Here is a 27,026-nt window from a genome sequence, read left to right on the forward strand (position 1 = left end):
GGACTCGTGGCTCCGTGAGGACGCACGGTCGCCCAGCCGATCTCCAGCCGCTAATCCTCTCCCCCGAGGGGGCTCACTGGGCGACATATGTGGCAAATACACACGTAAACGCCCCCACGCTGACCTCCAATACACGGGTGCAAACCCGTGGGGAGGTGGCTGCGAGCGCAGGTCCCCGGCTCTGTCCCGCTCTGTCAGAGGCGACTTCGCCCCTCAGCGCCCTCGGGGCAGCGGTGGGGCCGCGCGGCCGCCAGGGGGCAGCGCCGCGCCGCTCGCGCCGGGCCCGCGCCGCCTGAGGCGCCGAAAGCCGGGACTTTTCACCCAAAACAGAAGCAGCGCGGGGCCGCAGGACGCTGCGATGTGTCTCCGGTCACACCCCAGCCGTGGCATTTGGAAGGGATGCCATGGAGCTCAGGGAGCATTTGCCGTTGCCTTGTCTTTGCTCGCATAGGCGAGGAAAGTCTCCCCATGAGGGGAGCAGCTGTGACGCACGCCCGGATTTATGTTCGCAGGGAATATCCGTGGGGAAACACAAGTTGTAAATGTCTAATTCTTCGGCTTAGTAACGGGTATGTTTTCGGAATTTACTATCCTTGTAAACTTGGAGGATTTGGAGCTTTCGTAAAACAACTGTGCGGTGAGCCAGACCTGCTGTCTGTGTCACGCCGAATTTATGTGCTAAGCGTCATTTCTGACCCCATAAATGCCAGCTCCAAAGTGCTTGCAGAACTTGCTATACAACAGCGGTTTTGCTCTGCTCACTCTGAACCCAGAAAATGTGCAATTTTACTATAACATGAAATTTAGCCTTTATGTTTAGCACACGCTGATAATTGTGGCAGAAATACAGTGGCGATGGCAGAAATATCCATCAGCTTCCAAAGCACTCAGCGGATTTCCAGAATTTGTACTTGATACATGGCAACACTTTAAGGCACACTGGCATGACACAATAGGGGTGGAAACATCCTAATTGCTCAGGAGATGAAGTATGGCCTCTCTTTCCTCCCATGCTGTGACTTTTGTGTTTATTAAGAACAAACTACCAGGAAATTAATTTTAAATTTAAAATTATTATGCACTCAATGCCTATTGCATAAAAGCGCAATCATTAGGATTTCTCACTGTTCCCGGTTAGCCAAAGTGAGCTGCATTTGCCATTGTCACTTTTCCTGAGCAGTCCATATCCACACCTTCCTCCTGGCTCTTTTTCCTTCATTGATAAAAAGCAGCAGGAGAATTGACTCAATTATTTTATCTTAGGATTCCTTCTTCTTTTCAAATACATTTTTTTTTCACAAAATTTGGACCCAGATTTTGAGGGAATAAAGAACAAGAAGAGTTTTTGCTTCTTACTTCATTTTCTTGTATTATACCACTAAAGTTTAATATCTTTTCGTGTAAGTTTATAATCACCAAAATAGTTCCTTTTAATGAATATTTTCTGATAGATGACAAGATAAGTTCCCTATGCTTGAAAGGGAAATGACAACAAATAATTACTTTTAGAAGCTAAATCAACAGGAAAGAGCTATACTTCAACATCGTGTGTATATATTTTTTTAGATTTGTTGGTTATTGTTTCCTGTGACTGCAGTTTATCAGGAATGAAGGGCTACATGCAATCTTTTCTAAATGAGAGTCTTCATTAGCTTTTCTTGTATTGTTTGTAGAGCTAATGTCACAAATGAGCAAATCAAAAATCTCGCTCATTTCAAACAACCTGAAGGTTCCTTCAGCTATTGCTGCTACCTACTCAACTGCCCCTTTGATATTGAAACAGTTAAAAATGTCTGCAATCTCTTGACTGGGCCAACTTGCTCCCTAGTGCAATTCCACAGAGTATATCAGCGATGAATTTAGCACCATTTCGTCAGCATTATAAAAGCTGTATTCAGTCATTAGCCGGCTGATAAATTATTCAGGAGATTTTCTTCCATGTGGCTCATTAGGGATAAAGAAAATCCTTTTGCAATCAGTCATTGTCTCGTCTTTATTTTTGGTACAAGTCTAAGCACACGCACCACATTAGCAAGTGATTAATGTCACTGGCAGGCAGTGGCCAATGGGTTATGGCTCCCTGTGTCCATGAGGAGGTGCAGCTGGAGCCCGTCCCACATCCCGCTCCTAGCACAAGAAGCTTGGGGCTGGCAGTGGCAGCCTGGTGTGGGCTCCTGCTCCCAGGGAAGTTCCATCCCACATCAGCCGTGGGATAGCCCCACGATGCCCCGCTGCAAGTGCCTCTGGCTGCTCGCTCCTCACTGGTGTGCTCTGCAAAGCTGCCAAAGTGCTGATTAATGCTGCTCCTGATGGGGAGCTCTGGGGAACACACAGGTCTGCAGCAGCAAAACCTCACATGCCAAAAGAGATAACTTTCTGTAACTACTGACAGAGGCCAAGACTAAAGATGTGCAGTGAAAACAAAAGTGAAGCTTTTTTTTCCTATTACAGAATTTGGGAGGTAGACACTGAGCACAGCACACGCAGTTTTGTTAATGGTGAGGAGTATGTGTGTCATTACCACAGACAGGTGGGTTTGAGCTCAGGTGCCAAAGCTCCACATTGCTGATTCTCCTGCTTCCCAAGCCCTACAAATACCCATATTCTGTCAGCACCAGCTTCTGCTTGCAGTGTCCAACACAAACAGACATGACCTGAGCCCACAGCTCGTTGAAATATCCAAATGCTTTGCAGCTTTCACAGCTGGATGATTATGCCCATTTCCTTACTATTCATGATCTAATAATAGTCAGTGAACACAGGGAGAGAAGTGGAGACTGTTTTCCCCATTCCTCCCTCTCCAACCATCAGTTCTTGAAGGACTGCAACAACTAGCTAAATAGTGGGAAATCTCAGCTAAAATCTCTCTCCCACCAGCTCTTTAAGAACAGGACATCGAACGTCAATCTTGCCTCTCCTTGTCATCAACTGTGTGGTGAACTGGTGCTGAATTCTTTGCTGAATTGTTTTCATTTGTTTGTTTTGTTTGCTTGTAAATGTCTTTAAAATACAAACCAGAAAATGGGGAGGGATTGAGGTCTCCCAGCTGAATGTCCTGGATATGGGGTTATGTGCTCATTGCCTTTCAAAGTAAATAGTTAATTGTACTGAGGATCTACCATCAGGTACTACCATGAGTATCTGAGATCGGATAAGCAGCCAAGAGGGAGTGAATTTTTCATAATAGCCCAAGAGCAATGCAATTAAGGTGATTAAAGGCATTTTTCAATTTAATATTAAAAAAAACCCAGACAAACAGGATTATATTAACTGTATACACAGTTTTATTTGGATCATTTAAAACAGGCCTGCCACATAAATTAATGTTGAATTTGTAAAATAGAATAATACAATTTATCTTTTTCTGAGTTCTCTTGCTTCATGATGTATAAAAAGGAATGGAAAGTTTTCCATCTGCATATCAGGGATATCAAGAAACTTATCTGCAGAAAATGGAAAAAAATCAAAACTATTTCTGAGTTCAGAAGTGCAGAAACTTGTAGGTGAAACATTCACATCCACCTGATATTTCAGAATTGTTATACAATGTGGGGAGGAATTACAGAAGTTTCTAGCAGGCATAGAGGGAATTATGAACTGTACTAAAACTGTCTCCATAGAATGTCACTAGTTTTATCCCTATTTGAGTTGTGTAATTCTTTTCATATATTCACACCACAACATAAATGGCTGTCCCATTCTCTCTTCTAGGGAAAGAGCAAGCAAACCCAACAGTCAGGATATGTCTGTCATACCAGTTTGGGCTCATTGCACGAGGGCCCAAAAGATAATAATGCCCAGCTCTGCAGCATAATACTCACTGCTCTGTCATGAGGGTGAAATTAATTCACATTAGGAGATAGAGTTGCACACTCATAAAGCCAATAACCTTGCCAAAGCTTTGATGCATTATGTAAAAACTCAGTATCAGTTTTCACTCCCCTTCACTTCTGCCTCTCTTAAAAATTTCCCCACTCAGATCTGTTATTTCCAATCCAATCCAACACAAATTCTTTGCAATATAAGCACAGAGGTCCGTCCTTTCGAAAACCAGATGAAATTTAAATTAGCTTCATATATTTGCTTATTTAAAGCAGCATGACAGCAGGGATAACCGAGCTCCACCTTGATGGTATAATAAACTTGAACTCAGTGTTATGTGCAAGGGGATTGATTTATGCTGTTGACAGATTCTAGGCTCCAACAATGAATGTGTTAGAGGGGATGTAAATGCAAATGGCCACATGGTTTCCTGAAGACATGAGTGCTCCTCGTGGTCTTATACTAATCACTTCCACATTTAGCTCTTATTTTTGTCTCTATAAGCTCCCTGTTTTTCCCAGGAAGGTTATGACCATCTACACTGAATGCATTTATTCACCAAATCAAAGGTTTTGGAATAATAGGCATTGATTTTGAAAAAATTAAACACACACACAAACCAAACCCTTTCTGCCCCCCACTCCCCACAAAAAAGCAAAAAAAAAAAAAATTTCACTTTCAGAAGTATCCCTTGAAGGTACCTTTTAATATTTCTAATATTTGTTGGACCACAACCCTGACTACATAAAAACTGACATAGAGTAAAAATCAGTATAAGAAATGTCAACCTGCATTTCCTATGTTGATAGAGATAAATGTATACTCTTTTTTTCACCACCTCCAAAAACTTCAATCAGAAACACACATCTGTGATGACAGCCTTAATTTTTGCTAAAAGGTAGTGTTGGTTTTCCCTGGTTTTAGCAGCCTTTTTCATGCTCCCATTCTTGAAAGCGATGGAGCAGCCTTTAGTGCCTCCTCTCAGACTGCCTTTCAGTATATGAGTGTTTTGCTGGTGGCTTGCAATGAAACAGAAAGTCCCGGGGATGTTGTTACCTTTCCCCAGAATTTTTGCCTTGCTCAAATCAAAACATAAAATTTGAGCTATAGAAAACTACTAAAAGAAGTCGGAAAAGGAGAACTCCTGACATCTCAGCACTGTAACTGCCCATTGAAAAATTATTCCATTCTTATCAAGATAATGCACCTTTGGCCATGCTGCCAGCATGGTGGGAAACACTCTGCACCTCGAGCTCCTGAGCAGAGCCTCCACAGCCCTGTCCCAAAGCACTTCCCACCACAGCACCCAGCTCCTTCCCAAAGGCCATCTGCTGCCTGCAGGCATTGGCGTGCTTGGCCTTTTGAGGAAGGAAATGACCTTGCTTCAGAGGGGGCACAGTCGCAGCCAAAACCGCAGCTGCAGTTCTGCAGAGGAACCACTGAGACCTCAGCTGATTCTTACCTTTTATCTTCCTGATTCTTGCACTAAAGGAAACAGAAGCTACACAAATTTAGAGAGATATCTCAGCTGGTATGAAGTAATTCTTTGAGTTCAAGCCTCTCACACAGCTCCCAATGACCTAAAGAAAATTAAAAACACAAAGGGCTTGACCTTGTATGAAACCGGTATATTGCTTTGTGAGGAAAAGGAAGCAATGGAAGGACAGACAGAACTGACAGACAGAGCTGTCCATCCACCTCCACCCTGGCAGGCAGCAAGTACACACACCTGCTAGCTGATACCAGTCAGCAAGAGGTGCCCACAATTTCCAGCATAAAGTTATTTCCTTGGTTGTTTGTATACTGGCAACCTAATAGTTCAACCCATCCTCTTCCCCTGTACTCTGAAGGAAGCAAATGCAAGTGAAAGACTCAGTTTTTCTGTGGAATCAATGGTCAAATCACTCATGGTTTTCCATGCTCTGCTCAGTAGCAATTTGTCAAAGTATAAACATCCTGGGCTCTGTTTGCCCTTGATCTTGAAACTGTTGGCCTTATTTTCATTTTCAAAGGGATTTACTGCCAGAATTCCAGAAAATGGAGCCTTAGGCTAAAACCAAAAAGGTCACAATATTCACAATACCCTTGATAACACTGAGAGCACTGCATATCTTGCAATAGCCTGGCAGTCTCTGCTGAGCTATGGTGTAAAGACTCACAGAAGAAAAGATTTGGTTTAGCAACACCCAGATTACAAAAAAGCCAATCTTTCAAAGCAAAACAGGAAGCCACATCTGTGTGCTAGTTACCTGACTCATGGCAATGGAACCATTGGTAAAGTGCTGTTCAACATCCAGTTGGTGAAGGCCTTCTTACAAAAAAAAAAAAAAAAAACAAACAAACAAACAACCAAAAAAAAAAAAAAAAACCAAACCAAAACCAAGCAAAATAAAACAAAACAAAACAACAAAAAAAAAACTACCAAAAAAAAACCCAAAAAAAACCCCCCACCAAAACCAATGACCCATAAGATCACTGCTATGTTTTTTATTCTTTTTGCATTATGTCTTGTTTTTATTATTCAGGACAGATTTACTTTCAAAGACTTTTATATGCTATGGGGAAGTCTATTAAATCATTACTCTGCACTTCCTTGTTCTTACATTTAACCTTTTATAAACTTGAAATATCATGGTGTTCTCAAAGCAGGCTTTATCTCTGTTTTAGAGAAAAGTTAAAAAAGCAGGTCACTGCAGTCAAGGCCAGGAGTTAATGTCTGAGTCATGATTCTGACCGTGGACCTCAGCCTGTCATTCAACCATAGTCAGGGATGCTCCGTGGTGCACATCATGGCAGGGCAGCATTTTGAGCTTCAGCCTGAAGTTGCAGGGAAGGTACAGTTCTCTACACAATATGCAGAAAGGTTTTAGAAAACCAACAGTTAAAGTAAAGTCAAAGTTATAGCCAAAACAGAGAGCAAAACGGCAGTTTCATTATTCTCATCTGTTTCTAAAAAAAATATCAACCTGGTGCTGGTGTATAACACAAGTTTAATCACCTTAATAATGCCCAAAGAATGCATAGCTTGGCCAGGTTTAGAATTTAAGGGACTGTTGTTTGTGCAAGCTCTGCTCAGAAGTGTTTTGCTGTCAAAAGTTGGAAAACATCCCACAGACTGAAAGCTCAGACACTGTGTTCATTTGCCCAGAGCACAGTCTTGGATACTCTTTGTGTGTCCCACCTTTTTGAAGCAGCATATGCATCATTCTGCAAGGAAAGCAAAGAAGAGTCACAGAGGGCTCAGAGCTGGACAGTATCAGATGGGCAAGAAGTCAGCATCTGAACGATTGGATCACAGTCACTGTACTGGAGTAATTAGGTTGAAATAGCCAGTGGTGCTGCTGTCCTACTGGGAGTTCTTTATAACAGACAAGAGAGATGAATAAAATACTTTACTCTAGATTATTTTTGCTCTAGCATTGCCTATTGCAACAACCTGATCCACACTCAAAACTGCCTGCAGCTATTGTCAGTATTGCAGAGTATCTCAAAATAGTGAATGCTTTGTATTGAGAAATTTTGCATAGTTTAATAACTCTTTTGCTAGAAAAAAGATAAACCTCAATTCACCTGCATTCACCTTGAATCACAATCCTCTGAACTCTCTCTGAATTTTAGCATAATGGTGGGAGAGACCAAGATTCTCATCCTTAACTGTAGGTGGCATTCTTCATCTGTTCTTCTAAGTTATTACTGAAGGAATTTCAATATTGCTGAGACAAATGAGTTATTTTCATGTTCCCTTGATTAATGTTATCAGTCTTCTCCTATGTTTAATTAAATAGTACCTTTAATTGGAAGGAATGCAAGTTCATAAAATATAAAGTTACATAACTATGTTACTTGGAAAGATTAAAACAACTTTCTGCTGTTCTTGCCCTAGAAACTGAGGAAATGACATGTCTTTGAGTGATTTGGACTGTTTCCAGATAAATTCTTCCACCGTGTGCTATGAAGAAGAAAAAACTGTAAGAACTAAAGGCCTAGAGACCATTTTCAATTACCTTGCAGCAATAGTGAGTAAATCCAACCACATTTTGAATTTTCAGTGCTATCTCTAGAGAAATCTCAAATAATTTCCTTTAGTAGGTGGATTTTGGCTTGCCCAAAATTTCTCATGCGTACTTGGTTATCTGAGACAACTCTGCACTCTTCTAACAACTTTAGAAAGGTTACAAGGGAAAAAAAAAGAGAGAGAATTTTATTTTTCTTAAATTTAGTAAAAAAATGTAGCAAGCTTAAAAAAGAAAACTAACCATGTTTTGCTAGAACCAAACTGAACCACAAGGAAGCAAGTTATCTGTGAGTATCCCATGCAGCTCTGAGTACATTTTGGTCTCTAAGATTTTCCAGCCCTGATCCTTCTTCTGATGTAATTCCATCAGTGGTATCAGATTATGTACATCCTTCATGATGCAGGCAAACATCCACAGAGGAGTAGACTTAAGGACACAGGATTCATATGCTCTTGTGACCTGGGAGAGGAGACAGCTTCTAATCCTGGGAATAAATCTTCCAAATAGAAATGCAATTCAATTAAATTATTCATTTCCCTTCTCATCTTAATCAAAGATTAAGCTATGAGAAATACGCACTTGTGCCAGATAACTGAAAACAGATGGCTGAAATTTGTTTAGCTCACCAGAGAAATTGGTAGGTCAAAGACATCAAGTCCCTTATATAGTAGGCTTTCTTTTATATAAAAGAACTCAGTTTAGGGGTGACTCTTTTGATATTTACATTTTTATTTCTCTTGTGACGGCAAGGTGCAGTCAAAATTGTTAAATGATCTGTTATCCACATGGATGAGGGGGTTACAGGAAACATTTCACAGGGATGTATTAATTTTTTCACTTTTTTTTTGTGTGTGAATAGTGTTATCAAAATATTAATTTCAGCCTTCTTTATGACTGAGTCCAACCCAAGTATTTCAGTCTTATTGAAGGGGAAACAGTCAGATAAACCTAAGTAAAATATTCTGGAAAGTTTAATTTTTTTTATGGCAGTTTGGGGGCCAATTCAAACAAAATAAAACATTGAATTCAGCAACAGAATTAATATTAGTTTTGATCAGTTCTAAATATTATCACTTTCTACAGCACTGATCAACAAACTTGAAGGAATACGAATTCTTTGGCTCTTATGAAAGTTGAGCTGGATGATAGTGCTGTTAAAGGTCTTCTGTAAAAAATTAGTAATTGAAAGATAAAAATGATTTAGCAAAGCCCTCTCCAGGAGCTGTGCCTAGTATGTGACTTCACTTTACCTTGTATAGATTTTCTTAACACAGTGAAGGGACACTAAGTAAACTGTACTTATTTCTTTGCTCTGTCTCTCATTTTCACAGCTTGGGTCAATGTGCCTTCACTGATAAGGGACAATGAAGAAACTGGGATGAGTCTTGTCTCTCCCATTCATAGTCTTGCTGGGTTCAGCCTTAAGCTTATAGGAGCAGAAATACAGATCAGTCACCATAAGAAAACTGGGAAAAACCTGTATTATTCCTGAACATAACACTTAGATACACATTTTTCTTTATAACTAGAAAGGTAACACTGTTCTTGTTTATAGTTTATTATTATTAGACATGCACAGAATGCTGTATTAGAATTGAGGAAAAAGGCAGTAATTAATTGGTTTTTGTGTTGGTTCATCTGTTAAGTAACTTTATAAAAACTTAAGACATCTGTCCACTGGGGTCCAGCCTCAGTGGATGTCACATGAAGAACTGCATCCCCAGGCACCAGGTGAAGGCTGGACTGCAGCCTGTGGGAAATACTATGGGAGTGCGGTGTATGTGTAATGACTAAAGAAGGCAGGCTTAGATTTGCTGCTGATTATCACAAAAATGGCAAAATATTTCAGAGAGTTCACTAATATCAATAGGATTTTAGAATATTTAGCTCTGATTGGTGGATAGAAAATGCATTACTAAAGCTGGTTCTGTACTCTGGTAATCCATTACAGTGCAAAATCCTGACCATTTTCAAAGCTCCAAACTGCAACATGGTCCTTAAAGAAGTCAAATAAAAAATAGAATTATGCAGCTCAATCTGTCTAAGCTCATGGATGATTTAAATCTCAGTCTTTCTTACCTGGGTTTTGTAAAGTGTCATCAGAACAAATTCTTGAGTTAGGGGCTTTTCTTTTTCAAATTGGACCAATGTAAATGAGGTCTTTAGCCACATGGCTAATAAAGATGAACAGCCATATTCTGTGAGGAAACACACCACAGTTATATAAAGTCATCCTCTTGTGTGTTTTACAGTTCCCTGTATATTCTCAGATCTGGAAAATATGCTTCACAGTGACAGTTTAACTAGAGTACTGTGAGCTGAAGTATGTAACAGGTTTCTGGGCTTCATTTCAGAAAGAAAAAAACCCCAAGTTTGGTTTTTGTACACATAAGCCATTTTGGTATTGGCTCAATCTTGCAACTCAAGTCTGTTTCAGATACCTGCGGCTTTGCACAGATCTTTAGAGTAAAGCAGCATGTCAGTGACTCCCTCAGCAGCACACCACCATGCAGAGACAGCATATTTAAAATATGCATTCATAAAGTCACATTCTATAGTGCAATGTTTTTATCACTTCAGTGAAGATACACCTGATGTGGTACTCCAGATGAAGTCATCTACATTACAATTCTACTGCAAATCTGAGGTTAGCAGCATTGCAGCCACGTTGGCTGTCTGGGATCATAAGCATTAGTATCTTTAATTAATAGGCAACTTTGCAACTATTTGGAGTCTACTCTGATTTATTTAAAACAGTGCCAGTGTCTTTCCTGTGAACTATTACAAGGGCAAACATGAACAAGTCCAAGGCAAAATCCATTCTTACTGGGTATAGTTAAATCCCACCTCAGTCATATCCCTTGACTGTGGTGATAGATTCCCCAGGCTACTCACATTGTTGTAAAATCTCTCAATTTTGCCCTCAGTAGAATGGAGAAGAGATGGCCATGGATCCTCTACAACAGCCTGGGAACTGAGCCAACAGATCAGGGCAACACAGAACCTCATGCTGTGTGATGTGACATGTGATCCATCTGACTGTGGGAATTAGTTCAGAAATCCCTTTTTTCAAGTTTAGTAAAAGTATTTGGCTAAAGTAAAGATCACCATATAATCTGGAGACAAACAATCAAAGAAGTAATAGTCACCACATTGTGGATTTAATAATGCAAAGTTTCAGGTGACCCACCTGGATCATATCTTTGCAAATCTTGCAGTGATTTTTCTACGTCAAATCCATTCAGTGTTTTGAAACAGTGCCTTGGAAAAGAAAGTTCATGATTCTTATATCATGTGAACTCAGTGTAGGCATATTTTCTAATACCATAAGAACAGATAGTGCACTTTCCCACTCCCCTAGAAACTGAGTTAATGCAGAATGACTAATGTATCTGTTTGGACTGTCAAAATATTCATTGTAAACTTGATGCATAATTTAGCCTAAGTACATCACAGCAAAGGATACAGTCCAAGGAACACAATTTCTTTTCCCTTGATTAATAAAGGCTGAAATCAGGCTTAAGAGCATTCTGTGCTCTCTCAAGGTCAAGAAAAAGATGCAATACTTAAAAGTATTTCATTCTGAGGCATTAATCAGTACTTTAACTCACCCCACATTGCTCAATAATTTGCTTTAAAAACTTCCATGTGCTTCCATGTGCCTTCCAAGGGCTTCATCTACCCTTCCCCTCTCTCTGCCCAATGTATTGTTTCCCTATCAGGGTGGACAGTGCAGACCCCAGGGCTGCCCAGGTAGTCTTCGTGCCATGATCAGTGGTAGTTTGACAGAGCTCTTGGAACAAAGCATGCACTTCAGTCTTCTATAAAGTGTCTGCTTCATGGGAAATATTGTGCAGACCTCTGACAGAGACTACAGCAAACTCTCAAATTTATTTGCCTTTTATGTATGATTTCTTGAGTTTGGAAATTGCCACCAGATAATGCAAGCTGACTTTATAAGGGTGATATAAAACATAGGGAAAGGTCAGGTTTTGCAGGAACTGCAAGGTCAGGTTCTTTAGGAGCTATGTGCAGCATCAGCAAACGTTTTCCTTACAGCTTTCTTCCCAGCAATTTATTTCCAAAATAAACTGCAGTGATTGTGCCAGTACTAAAACAATCATTCCCCTGACTCACCAGTGCTAATAAACTTTCTGACACACAAAAAACAGGGGATGTTCAGACAACACCAGGTCTTCTTCTGTCATAACACTGGTGAATAACAGTAAAGAGAAAGAAAATATTTGTGAAGAAAAATTACCAAAGCAATGAGCACCACTTGAGACTAACCCAACTGACATGGGAAAAAAAAGTTGGATCAAGGAACAGTCCCCATGAATGGCTCATGGGGACACAGTGCTGAACCCAACAGCCCTGGCGAGAAGGTGAAAGCCCACTTGGCACCCTTGAAAACTTACCCCTGTGACACAGCTCAGTGGTGAACAGGAAACCTGCAAAATTCAGAATTTTTTACCTTCCTAATGCTGTTTTGGGTTATTAGCCACTTTACAGAAATGACAAATGTTCTGACAGTTATAACATGGTTCAACAAGATCTCCTGTATGTTTGTTTTCCACAGTATCTTATATAAAATTTATTAGTAAGTCTGAAGAACTTGGCTATAAATAATTTAAAATTGTTTGTTCAAATGACAACACACTGAAAGTATATTTTCTCTCCTGTGGAAAAAAAAATTCTTTGAGTGGTTTCTATAATATGCAGCACTGAATATCTTCATTAATGAAACCCCAAGGGATGTAGAATAGAGCCCATAACACAAGAAAAATTGGAAGGCCCAGAAGCCTGTTATTTTGCAATAATTACTATGAAATCACAAGCATTCATTGCAGCGTGTTCATTAGCAGCATTTCTATTTTATCATCACTGAAATACTCTAATATATGCTGGTCAGCTCAGAGATGTGAGCTTGATACAGGAGGGAACTGTACTTTTAAAGGGTGGGAGGTGCTCATAGATCTATCTCAGGAGTCAGTTTGAACATATCAGGCTAATATTGCTGTTTAGCTTGGACCCTAATGACAAACATGAATGTCAGCTTCAGGTTTGTCAACATCATAAAATCAAGTATTTCAAGTACTCCAAATGGCCTGTGTATTTCAGGTGCCTTCTGTTCATCAATAAAAGGATTAAAGAAGTTAAAAATTGAGTAGTTGTTTTCATTGCATTTATGAATTTGAAATACCAACTGACAACAGCTCCAGTATCTTTTTGCTGCTCCTTCAGGATGTATCAATCAGCCTAAAAGGAAATGATAACCACAGTTTTGTGGTTAGAATAACAAATAGCTGTAAATAAGAAATAGTAAGAAAAAGAAATGTGCATAAAAGCCCATTAATTTTACATTGTAACACTTCATTCTTATTTCCAATACCCCTCTATTCAATTCCATAGTTATCTAATTACGTACGATTAAATAAAAAGTAAACTAGAGGCAGATAGCTATTACTTGAACAAAAGATATAACTTTTTTTGGTGAAAAAATTATAAGGATTGACATCAGCAAAATACTATGACCAAGGTAAGAAGAGGAAACTAAAATGCTCCTCAAAAGTAAATGAAGCTTTAGTGAAAGTATGCAGTGGAAAAGAATATGGGAAAGAAAAGTTCAGGAAAAATGCAGTAAAGGGATATGGATAAAACAAATGGGAAAGAAAAAATAAACAAGGAAATTGCTGGTTAAAAAAAAAAAACAGAGCTTGAAATATCATATTCCCCCTTCATTGAAAACAAATCTACTGTCTATTTCTTTTATATGCAGAAGGGTAAACACTGGCTGAAACATGCTGGCTTCCAAAAGCATTGCCAACATAAATACTGCCAGGAAACACAAGCTGTCCCTTGCATTTGCCCTGCAGTCAATTCTGTTGTTCTGACTTCCACAGGCACAAAACTCTGTGCAGGTTGTTGGTTAATGCTACACCTGAACAACGGGCATTAACCCATACGCTGCTGGGGCAGGCTCGGGGTGTGTGCAGGGCTGCTCAGCATAGAGAGGAGTACGTGAGCTGTGAGGTCTCTGTGGTGCCCTGTGGGGCAGCAGCCACAAACCCACAGGCTCCTGCTTGTCTGCTCGTTAAGCTGTTCAAACAGGGTATCCTTCAAACTTGGAATTTCACCTCAGAAATGCAGAAAACCTACAACTGCATTATATTTTACACCAGTGTCTCCACAGCTAAGGAGAGTCTCTTGGCTGCACACTCAAGAGCTGGAAAATTCTCACAAATCTTCATTAGCTGCCTGCCTTGTTTCCCCAGAATCCATCCATCACATGTGTGATCACATCACGCGATGTGATCCATGATCACATACAAATTGTCTGTGATCAAGTTTCCCTACTGATAAGTGTGTGATAAAATACTAGAGTATGAGAACCACAGAAAAATTTGAGGACTTTAAACAGATCTTTCTCAGATCAGTTAGAAGTGAAAGGGTTGCCAGATGTGATGGACTACGTGGAAAACCTGCCCACTGGGGCACAGCTGCTAGCATCTGCTGAGGGTGGACATAGAATCATAGAACTGTTAAGGCTGGAAAAGATCATTGAGTCTAACCCTTAACCCAGCACTGCCAAGTCCATCATTAAACTATGTCCCTAGGTGCAACATCTACATGTCATTTAAATAACTCCAGGGATGGTTACTCATCTTCTGCCCTGGGTAGCCGTTTCCAATACCTCACTACCCTTTTGGTGAAGAATTTTTTCCCAATATCCAATCTAAACTTGCCCTAGTTCAACTTGAGTGTGTTTCCTCTTGTCCTGTTTCTTGTCACTTGGGAGTAGAAACCACATCAGCTTTTCTGAAGGCTTTTCTGGCTCTGTCAATATCCTTTTGCTTGGTGACTTCAGTTCCTTGCTAAGGGAGCAGGCAGGGTGGTGAACAAGCAGTTCTCATGGTTCAGAGATTCTGCATAGGGTCCACAATATATGTCTGGCATTCCACATCCCTGTTCTTCCTGGGGCTGGAATTGCTTGTTGCTGACATCAGTTTATTTGCCCTCACCTTGATATACCAGTGAAATCATGGCTTTGTAGCCAAAGAAGAACCAGCTTGAGATCAGGTCCTCAAGCAAACCTTCCTGAGGCTGGGATGTGCTCAGTGCCAGCAGTTTGTCTGTCTGCTCATGGACCCATGAGCCAGTTCATGCTTACCAGTACTATTGGGACAAAATTAGGCAAATACAAGGTTGTTTTAAGTTTAAACTACTACTGAGCCTGGATAAAAGCCACATTCCTTTTCCTTTTCTGAAGAATTGCTATGGGTCTTTTATACCCTTAAGACAATCAGAATTATAGTTATTTGTGGAGGAAAATAGGAAATGCTTTTATATCATGCTTCCATTCATTTAAAGAAAACTTTACATGTCATGGCTTTGACTTGAATATTCTTTCTTTGATGTAGGAAAGAAAGGTAACATCATACTTGAAATCTTTTCATGGATGAATGTAATATATACTGAATCTGTGTCAGAAGCAAACATTCCTATCCTTCTTTCTTGCCTCACCAATTAATTTTGCATGAAATGACAACATTTGCCTTATTAAAATTTCTGTGCTTGTGGAACAACTAAAAGTGTGAATGACTTTTACAACTGAAAGTGTGAGCTAAAAATGAACAAATCTTGACTTGATTGCTGTCTCCTGTATAATTGAAAAGGTAATGTATGAAGGTAGCCACTGAACCAAAAATATGCAATGATCCATGGAGCACTCAAAACTATTTCTCCCATAGTCTAGAATCTGGAAATTTGTCCAAACAAGGAAACACTTAGATACAGCACGCACACAGGTAGCAAGCAGAGTTGTGAAGAGCTGTTAAGGTTCACATAGTGCTCAGTATTTTCTTACTCAGGAAGCAATGTTCAGCCATCTCAGCTCTTGAAATGAGGTAGCAAATTTCTGTTGACAACTGTGAATGCACTTGCAACTCAGATTTCCCTGAACTCCAGGTCTTGACGCCACAAGACTGATTTCCTATGTCACCAGTACGTAAAGTCATTATTTGATGTTAAATGTAAAAAGGCAAAATGCAAAAAATGCAATTAAGTAGCATAAATGTATCAATAAAAACCAGAAGACCTATCTTGAGAGAGGACTGGCCAGCCTGTTACAAAGTAAAAATATTGACAGTGTTTCTCAGTGGTAGAATCACTTTATTTATTTTCTCATATCTCATATCTTGATAATGAACAACAGACTAAAAGGACAACATTTTTAAAACGATCCAATGCTAATGTTTTGAACATATTGAACTTCTGAATATTCAAATTAAAATGCATACATGCATTGCAAACATATATGTTTTAAGTGTAAAAATAGAGTGCAAAAATGATCCATGACACACTGTACAACCTTTTGGCAATTTTAAAAGGGAAATCAAGATCTCTGATGTTTTTCCATTTATTTGAAACTAAACAAACAAGACTTCAAGAAATTTTGTTCTGTTTACTGGTTTGCTATTGTTTTCTTTTATTACCTTTGTTTTCTTTCACTACATTCTCATTTAATTTGTTCATAGGTAAGCATTATACATTTATTTTATTTTTTTAAAAGTCAGTCAAGATCATAAAAAAATAAGATTAGTGGAAAAGAAATACAGGCTGTTTTAAGTCAGAAACTCAAGAAAGTTAGAGTAATGGTCCCCAGGTAGCAAATTCCAGATCTTTCTGCCTGCCCTCTGTGTTAGTTGCTACTTCTTTCTCCTTTCCAAGCAGTCTGACAACAGGAATTTACAACAGTGAAAATGCAAAGTAAATACTACTGAGAGTGCTTGACAAAAAAAAAAAAAACCAAGCTGTGTCTCAAATGGAAAGCTTAAAAAGTTATTTTTTAATGGCAGAGATTTTGCAAAAAAAAAAAAAGTTTGCTCTTATAAGCCAATGATTCAGTAGCATTTTTGAGATCAGGAAATCCTTTCTCTACAATGGATACTTTGTCACGCCAAAAGACGGATCTAAAATTGCATTGTGACTCATTCATAAGGTATTCCAACATTTTTATTTTCTTCAAATGTCTGGAGTTTGAATCATCCAAATCTCCATTAAAAACAACCAAAAAAAAAAAAAAAAAACAACCTCAAAAAACAGGCAGCAAGCAAGCACTCTCTCCTTTCAGCTGGGATGTTTTGAGCAGAGGCTATGCCTTCCTTCAGCCAGTGTGGCCATGTGTAGCTCCCAAAGTTTGGTAACAGCACTCAGTGGTGTTTGCAGTATCCTGGGGGCTCAGGGGCTGCTCACCAACTTGTCTCTACAGATTTTTACTTCTAATAGAGCTTTTCAAAGAACAAAAGTACTTTGGCTGGGGTAAGGTATGTGTACATCATTATGACTTTGTACAAGCTATGTACTGCTGAAATTAATCTGTTTAGACAAGTTCCTCATCTGATTCACAGCTTAAGTAACATACCCTGAAAAGATTTTAATGAGGTTTATTAATTTCCTGTTTTGGTTCTATTCAAGTATTGCTGATGTAAAATTTTTTAGATTAACACAGGAACAGCAAAGATCTTAATCACTAACATTCATGAAACTCTACAAATTGCTTTCAAAAGAGATTTTATTCTCTGGTATGCTATGTATTCATGAAAGCATCAATAATGAGTTCAAAGGGGGCTGAAAGAATAAATGCACAGATATTTTAAGTCAATGTTCACTTGTGAAATCTTAGTAGCAATCTGTGAGAATTTTTGGTTTTATTCCTGACAAAACCTACCATGGTTATTTTGTTCCTCCTTTTGGTTGTCTGTTGCTCTGTTCACTGCTGGGCACTTTTCATTTGTGCAAAATAGAAAATGGACCCATACATGGAGAAAGTTCATTTTGATATCTTCTACGTTTTTCTTCTATGTGGGAGCGATCAGGTCTTGATAATAAATTTAAGAATTACTGGATACAATTAATTTAAACTTTATGTGACAAGTACTACACAGTGTAAAGGATTAAAAATCTTGCTTTTTTAATCAAGTGCAAACCATACTACGCCATTTGTTAACCAAGAACAAGTGCATCACATCACATGAAACAACTACTCAGCTCACACAGTTTAAACCAAACCAGTATTGAAATGGTTGATAGAGTGACTAATGGCCAGGGTTAACCCGTGATCACAGATTCAGGATCAATATTCTTTTAATAAAACAGATACACCCCAGTATCAGGAATTTAGGAAATGTTAATAAACACCTGAATATTTCTAAACACATTTCTAGCACAGTTGTAGCTACTGCTGTTTCCATCCCAAGGTCCCACCACCAGACGCAAATCTTCATGCTTCTTAGATCATCCACCTCTCCAAAAACTTATTGTAACTACTCGTAATAAAGAACTGTGAAATATCCAGGTTTTTGCTTACCAGCCAAGCAAATTAACGAAGTTCTTACAATTTATCCACTTAGCTGTCACTGAAATGAAAGAAAACACCTCAAATTTAAGACACTGATCTTGCAGACTCCTACGAGCCCCTATAGGACTGCTTAATTTTACCCGCAAGGAGAAGTTCTATTTTGGCATGGACACACAGAGAATAATGAGAAAAAAGCAAACTTATGCATGTTTGCTAGATCAGTACTCCATGGCTTAAAAGTTGGTATATTGAAAGGTCTTCAACAATTTAATGTGTTGAATTACCTTGACTTTATTTTAATGACAGTTCAATTTTAGTCTTTTCATTGCAACAGCGATGCTACAAACAAGCAGCAGCTGCTTGCTACAAGCCTTAAAAAGTATTTAAAAGTATCTAGAATTACACCATGAGGTTTTATTGTTATTTTTCAAAAAATAGCATGAATATTTGATTAGTCCGTTCACAAATTTTAATTAATACACACTCAAAGTTCCCTCATTCATAATGAGAGAATCTAAGAAAAATCCAGGTGCTTGCACAGCTTGGGAGCTGGTATTTTCAAACTATTCAGAGGCACGAAAGAGCATACCTGTGATTCCAAGCCTTGGCTTTACAAGATTTTCAAGCCCTCAACCTTAGAAAGCCTTATGAATAAAAAGTGCAGGCTCTCCACACCCTCAATACCTGCTTCTGACTCTTGCAAACAGTCTAATGCTGTGAAAATTAGCATGCACAATTGTTGGTTAATTGAAGAGATATGCCATGGCCCCTATACCATGCACCTGTCTGCATTTCCACAAGTGTATCTGTCTGCAGCACAATTTTGGAAGTGTTAAATATCTAATCCCATATTTTGCAATCTAAAATTAGAAAGAGAGTTTTTTTTTTCCCCAATTATAATGGGCCTTAAAAAAATTTAATTTCTACAGAGCAGTTCTACTGCATTCACCATCACCTTGATCATTACAGAAAAACATTGTACTGTTTTCCACATCAGGCTATTTATCCAGCAAAATTACCTTTTCTCATTTAGAGATATATGTGCAATATACTATTTCCAGCCTTAGTTCACCTCTGTTTGGAGCTGGAACAAATCTGTGTAAGAATTGCCAACTGGAAAAGTACTGGTGGGGCAACAGATTTGCCGAGGGCTGGATTACACCACGCAACCATAAAAACCCCAGGAGCATGTTTCAGCCACTCTTTCCAGAATAATTTGTCCTTATCTACTGTAGCACATCAAATTAAATATAAAGCTAGTTCAGTGGCAGCCTTTACTGACTGTCACCAGCAGCAGCAAGTGACATTTTAAGGTAGATCATTGTAGGTAGACCTTTTAAGGTAGATGATTGTGGGCAAAACCTAATCTTAGTCTCTCTCTCTGGAATGCCATTGACTTCAGTGGACAGGGGTTGAAAGATGGTTAGATCTGAACTGCCTTTTTTGGGAAAATAATTACATTTCAGAATATTAAATGGCAACATAGGTTGACACTTTTGACAGGCAGCATTTTTACTTTCAAAGGAAAATTACAGCCAGTGAAAATCACTACTGCTTGCCACTAATTTGCAGAGAAACTGGCCATTTCCACAGTATTATGTATTCAGCTGCCATTAGTTTAGGCGGATGTTTTCCTTGTGGTGCTTTTGCAGTCCATAGTGTTATGAAAACTTGTGCAGTAGTGGATTGAAGCTTGACTCATTGAATTGAACTGGAAACCACAAACTTCCCTGGAACAGAATATCCATGAAAATATCAATCCGTCTTACACAGCTTATGAATGGTTGTCACCGCACAATAAAACTGCTTTGAATAAAACCCAATTAACTTCCAAACACTCAAGCTGAAACTAACCATGAGGTCTAACAATAGTAGAGCCAATAAATAGAACCTACTGGGAAAGAGCTTAGGCTATCACAGCAAGCCATGCCACGTATTTTCCTCTCTACAAGCCTTGTGGATCCATGAAAGAGAAACATAACGTGATTAATTCCCCTCTGCAGTCCACCAGTCTCTAGGTACCAGATTTTCTGTGCCTGTTGGTTGCTAGCACAGGCTAGCACAGAAGTCCAGATTATCTCAGCTGTAACAACAGAAAAAGAACAATCCCACTTGAGGAAGGAAAGCTACAGTCTCTGCTGTCTCTGCTCATCCTCCCCTTGCCCTACCAGCTTAGTCACGAAAAGTTGAGTACTACCAGATTATGCAATGCAGAGGAATAATTTTGCATTCAAAGCAAAATATGCAATGAAAATACCCACAAAAACTTCAAGACTAACAAAGAATCCAGGAGTATTACTGCTAAAATGCTCCTCCAAAGGGGGACACGTGGCATTCTGCTGTTCTAAAATTAATTATAGATAGTACGAAGACACCCGTGGTATTGATGAGGAAGCTAAGTAAGAAACTCACCCTTTGTGCTATAGGAAATATTTAGTGCAGCACATTTACTTTTACTCTTCTGCTCCTAACAAGAGTGGTCTCTGTCCTGGAAGAAGGCTCTGTCCTGGAAGAAGGCACTGTCAGTTTCTTTGGCCAAAAGAAAGATGGCAGAAATTTCCTTAAGTACTGCAGATGTCACTGTGACCCCCGTGGACCTACCAATCCTCCCAGTTATAGGGCTACCCAAAATAGGATTCCCTAGGGATGATGGGGTCAGTGTCCTTCCATATCCAGCACAAAGCATGCCTTCTGAGCTCTGATACCAGCATAGGAAACTGGCAAGAGGAGTCTTGGTCTAGAGAGAGTAAGACAAGCAGAGAACAATGAAAAATTACAAGCAATTACTCATAAAACTGTATTTAGTCATTTATGGAATGAGACGATCATGGAAAAGTTACCTTTTACTGTACTCTGGTCATGCTTTTTGACAGACTCTTATTTTAGAAGTCTTGTCAGACCATTTCAGAAGTAGACATGGCATGAAGAGCAGCTCTGGCTCTTACCATCCCCCATGACCTCTGCCTGTGTAATTCAGTGGTGTTAGAAAGGTCCAGAGGCTGCTGACATCTTTGTATTCTCCCCCTGCCCCCCCCCCCCAACAGCCAGGAGTGCTTTCTTTTAAGGAAAGCAAAAAATACTCAGATGAACATGCTAAAGCCAGGAGAGAGAAACATGGCAAGCCTCAGTTATTTTCCAGTTGACCACCGCTTGTTCCTGGGGACTTTGGGTCATCCCAAACCAACAGAGTTTCAAATGGAGTCATCTCATTTTCAGATACAGGGCAAAAGGTTAACAAGGCACATATGAAGAGTACCTATGGCAATTCTTCAGAAACAGCCTCAGTTAGAAAAAAACCCATATTTTTTCACTCATTCTTTCTTTGCACTTTACTGTGTGTGCTAAAAACCTCTGTACTGAGGGCAAACATGTAATGCAATGTTATTCTTCAGCTCTGTTTCCTCCATGAATCTCAAAGCACTGTAGAAAGGAAGGGAAGTATTGCTATTCCTATTTGAAGTGGATGGTTCCTATTTCACAGATGTAGTTACCACACCACAGGTTCCCCTCAGACAGCAGAAATGCTTCCTCAGTGCAGCTCTAAGCATCAAGAGAATCATCCCAGTGATGCATTTGGACCAAGACACACAAGAGAGATGAATATATGGCTTGAAGCATTTTATTTCAAAGTCTATATCTCTAGAGGACACGTGAAGAGAAGAACTTTCTCACAGTGTTCTTTGGGTTTTATTGTATATAATGACTTTTTTTCCCATTCTGTTTAACCAGCATATCTTCCTTACAACTGGAAATTGTTAGAAAACAGCAGGAAAGTGGGACTGGGAGAGCAGGGGAAAACCAGAATGTTCACACACTGCTTTAAACACTTTCCAGATTTGAGGTTTCAAGGTGGAGGGAGAAAGAGGAGGGGCCTGTTTTTAAAAAAAACGTGAATTCTAAAGTCAAAATCTTTATATTTTTAAATGACAAAATTCAGCGGCGTTAAGTCAAAGCAGATGTTTTCTTTCAGTTTTGCATTTTTAAAATGGACATAAGTTTGGATATTGTCATGTCATAACAAGAATTTCTGTTTAAAAAGTGCTATAAATAAATTAATTTTCCTTTTTCTGGAATCTTTTTGAAGGAGGTGTCCCAAGGGAGGTCTTAGCAGGAAAAAAAAAAGGGGCATTCTGATCTCCTCTACTTCCTAACCTGACTTTACTCTGCTATGAAAACAGCTCATCTCATAATCTTTATTATACTCTACTCAGTCAAAGATGACCTAAGAAGGTGATAGAATATTCCCTCTTGGAAAATAGATGATGATATAATGTATTATGGGCAATGCAGACAGTACCTTTTATCACTTGTGAATTATGGAGAAACTATAGGATATCGTATAAAGTAGGATATAAAACTGAAGAAGGGGAGAATACATTTTTTATTTTGCAAAGCAGAAATGTGTATTTCTTATAAATTTATAGGTCTGAGTTGATTTTATTTTTATTATTCTTCCTGATACAGTTGTCATAATGTTTAACAAACTTTTTATGTTCCATGCTTGACATTTTACATCTTAGTTACAATTTTTTGAAAGATGGTATTATACTCACTTGAAAGAATATAAGAGCAGGCCATGCAACCATACATATGCAAAGGCACATGCCTCTGTATTTTCATTTTTAATCAATTTAATACAGCATGCTGTAATACAAAGGGTGGAAAAGAATTATAAAAGCACATTTTCTTAACTGTGTGCTATATTGAAAATGATACTTTGTGAATTATATAGTTGCCATATTTGCATGGAAATGAAAAATCTTTTTTAAATTTTGAAACTAAGCACCTGGCTTCTGCAATCCTTTGAAAGGATTCCTGTGCCACCACAGTGATATTTATGCAAATATGCCCTCTGAGATGAGCCTGAAAGACTGGGGAGCAGTTAAAGGGATTTTTGTACAACGGATAAGAATAATCTGAGAGGAAGAAAAATGCAGTTTCAAACCACAGAGCTAATGGTGTGGATCCTGTGCAGAGAGAAGGAGCAGGGTGGGAGAGAAGAGAATGTGTCTCAGGATTCAAGCTAAGAAATACTAGAATTGCTTTGTGAAAGGCAGAAATAGCTCTTGTGTCTATTTTCGTCTTTTGCAAAGTAAGTGTAAATAGCACAGTAATGCCTAGAGGGGTCAGATTTTTTAAAACACAAAAGACATGGATAAGACAATTTGTGTGCAGAAAGGAGAAGTGTGCTATCTGTCATCCAACTCCCTTTGAGAATCATGAGGTGAGCAACCCATTTTAACTTTAAAAATCAACTCTCACCTCCATGGGCAGAATAATATGAGACAGTGGCATTTCCTCATTAACATGTTCTTCCATAAACCTTCAAGCCATGATCATGTCCAAGAGCCATTAGGCAGAGAGCAGAGTGCAGTAAGGGCACCACAGTACAGCAGGACATCAATACACTAGTAAGTCTGCACCCTTTATTATACAGTGCAAGAAAATACCTCCATCATATCGAGTTCCTGCAGAGCTGGGCTGAGCCTGTGATTTCACAGCAAGAAGAAAGTCTGCAGTTTTCTGAAAGAGTGATTTTTGCTCCTTGTGTCTGGACCTCAGTCCCACACTGTCTGCAAGGCTGAGGCAACCTCATATTCACCCATGAATTACCAAGAATCAAACTTCAGCTTCTGGTGGGGTTCATTTACCCATGACAGCGTTTCCTGGAGGTGATGAAGTGGCTCTGGAAGTGGCTGAGCTGCAAAACCCAACTCCTCCAAGGAGCCAGCACTCTCTTTGGTCCCAGATAATCAGGGACGTGTCACCCACGGTGGGGAGGAAGACATAGAATGTATGGCAACTCCCTGTGCTCCCGGTCATCTCCAGCCCAGTCAGTGTGGAAATCCACTACAGAACAATGTTATGTCTACAATTAAATGCTCTAGCATCACTGTCCCTGTGGGGACTCTTGATTCAGCTTGCTGCCTGTGGGGCAAATAAATCCCATTTTACATTGGCAGCATGCATTAATGTGGGCAAGGTGGCTTTTGGGCTGAGACAAAGCAATGCACTTTTTGTGCTTGGAAAAAGGTCAAGGCACAGCAGCAGCTCTGGCCCAAAAAGCTCTCTCCTCTTTCTATTGGGATATTTTCTGTTCTCATGCAATTTTTTCAAATTATTCCAAGCAGCAGCTAAATGAAGTTATAGAAGCGGTTAATATAATCTACATGGAAAGATACATTCTTGAAAGAGTTTTCAGTGTAAGCAGACAAGAAGGGTGAGACAGTGAGACCAAGGAGAGCACATACCTCATTCAGCAGGGACCTGGGGAGAGTGGTACAGCTTTCTGAAGCAGAATTGGAATGTCACTCATTTCCCTAAACCCATGTGTCACAGTCCACTCTTCAGTGGCTCAGGAGTGACTCTTCAATTCACAATTTAGTTGCCATTTTTCAACTTAATTTTTATTGTTTGGGTCAAATTTTCTTCTCCTTAAGTGTGTGTTAAGATAAGTATTTCTGATTCATTAAACACAGTATGTTCATATGTGCACAGTGTGCTTCAGGACTGAAGCCTTATTTACTAATATTTACAGAACACTATTTACTCGTCTCTTGACAATCACAAAATTGTTGTTACTCAGAATGTTCCCTTTTCCCTCAGAGTCATCATTCTGAGTTCTTTTGTTTCTTTCTCCCAGGCTTGTTTGCATTCCCTTTACTTTCCAAACCCATTCTATTTCCTCTCAGGTGATTTACAAAGAAAGTCAGTGACCTTCCACTGTTCAACTATTGTATAAACTGTCTTGACAGAATTGTGGGCCTTAAGGAAGGGGGTAGGCGGCTCCTTAGTCAAGGATGCAACTTCCCCAGAACTTTGGTTTGGGCTGTACATTGTTTGCAGAGCTAAATGACATCCTTGCTCACCATTAGCTGCCCAAAAATTAAGCTGGCTGTACGACTACATTCTTGTCAATCCCTTTGTTTTGACATTAACCTCCATTTTACTGTAACTGGTTGATTGAAATATTTCTTGTATCATTTCATCATTACTCAGAGCTGAACAAGTATGGCCAATGACTAATGGCACATTTGTTGTGGGTCATGGATACCTGGTGATCTGCATGGCTGCATTGATTTCCCAACATTTACATTTCCCACTACATTCAGAAAACATTGTGCAGAAAGGGACCTTTGTAATACAGATTGAAAAAAAAAACAACCTTCTCTGAGGTTTTTGAGCATGTTTGCTTGCAGTGTGTTTGCAAGTAATCATGTCTATTATTCCTGTGCTTGTGCAGAGCTGTGTCTTGGCATCTGCATGCAGACTATATATATATATATATACAGATCAGATTTAAAGGGGCTCAGGACTGGACTAATTGTTACTTCCTGGCCTTAATTTAGCAAAGAAATTTATTGGCACAAATAGTCGTGAATTAAAACAAGCCAGAAGTGGCTCTAATAGAAGTCTGTATTAAATTGGTGTAATGCAAAATCTCAGCAGAAGCCCAGTTCCCTGAGGTACAGACATCTGATCAAGGAATGTTGGAACACTTGCATCCAGTAAACACAAATTCAGCTTCACATGTTTGTATGACATTGAATAACTGCAGAGAATTGATATTTTGTAACACCACTCCCCATCCTAAAATTCCTTGTGCTCCTGCTACAACACTCTCCCTAGAGGGGTTTCCATCAGCCAACAGAAGAAAACCTCTTCCCCAAAACATCCCATGAGGAGAAGGGATGCTGCTGTCTCTGTTGCTGAGGTTGTCCAGAGAGGAACTGATGGATTGTAGCCCCAACAAAGAAGCTTCTCCCCATCCCTGCTGGGTGAGCAAACTCAGCCACTGTCTGCTCCACATCTGGTTGTCTGCTCCAGCTTTTGGCACTGAGTCTCCACGGATATTTGCAGTCTGTTGAGGGTGTGATGAACATGTCAATATGATGGTCACACATGTCAGTTTTCATTTCATGTAGCATTGCCAAAGTATGTTTTTATTTAAAGTAAGGCTCTTTTGAAATTCCCTTTCATTCTTCTGTTATGTCTCACAGATTATTGAAACTCATTTTGGGAAGGCTGAAGTGGCCTTAAGAGGTTAACCTCCATTTTTCATGGGCTGCTCAGGGAATTTGCTACTCTTCCTCATGCTGAATGCAACAATAGGCAGATAGAAATGGCTTTCAATGTTAAGCTTTGCACATGCAAAAAAAAAAAAAAATTCCAGCAATGTTCACATTTTGCAGTGTTTATATGTAACTGCAGAATAGGCTTTCTCCCTTTTGGAAGGGGCTGGATCTGAACAGCATAAGAGCTGTCCCACAACAGGGGAGTATGCTTTAAGTGAAGACAGTAAACAACGAGGAAGGAAAAAAGCACAAATGAGGACACCCAGGAAAGTTAATTCTTATTTTTCTTTAAAACGGATTGGTTAAACTAAATTAAAATGTCACATAGATGCTTTTTCTATTCTGAAGGGATTAAGTAAATTAAGCCACAAAGGTGTGCTTAACAGTGTTCACAGAACTGTTTAGAGTTTAATTCAATTTAATTAATCAATTTCAGAATTCACTCTTTAATTAAATTCAAGCTCACTTTTTAAATATATGATCTGTTGACAAGCCCTAAATGAATATCCCTTCTAACAAGGGTTTTTTTTTTTGCTACCTTGAGAATGGGAAAAATAATTCTAGAACCCTGGAGTTGCTTAAGGGGAAGGAACATTACAAGGCACTAGTACAAGAGAGTGCTTGGCTTTGCTTTAAATTACAAGCCTTTCTATGACTTTTCCTTTAATTTTTCAGCGAGGTCTGTTGGACAACTGGATGACTACAGCTTCTAGGAAAAAGAAAAATAAACGGAGTGACTAATGACTAGTTCAT

At 39.2% G+C, this 27,026-nt stretch overlaps 1 long non-coding RNA gene across 1 annotated transcript; it reads left to right on the forward strand.

The window, feature by feature from the left end:
• The first annotated feature begins 348 nt into the window (after nt 1-348).
• On the forward strand, nt 349-27,026 carry LOC128786059 (uncharacterized). Its single transcript, XR_008430166.1, has 3 exons — nt 349-569; nt 7,706-7,838; nt 26,949-27,026. It is a non-coding gene; the product is annotated as an uncharacterized LOC128786059 (long non-coding RNA).

Source organism: Vidua chalybeata, chromosome 3 (genome assembly GCF_026979565.1).
Source record: "Vidua chalybeata isolate OUT-0048 chromosome 3, bVidCha1 merged haplotype, whole genome shotgun sequence".
Lineage (NCBI taxonomy): Eukaryota > Metazoa > Chordata > Aves > Passeriformes > Viduidae > Vidua > Vidua chalybeata.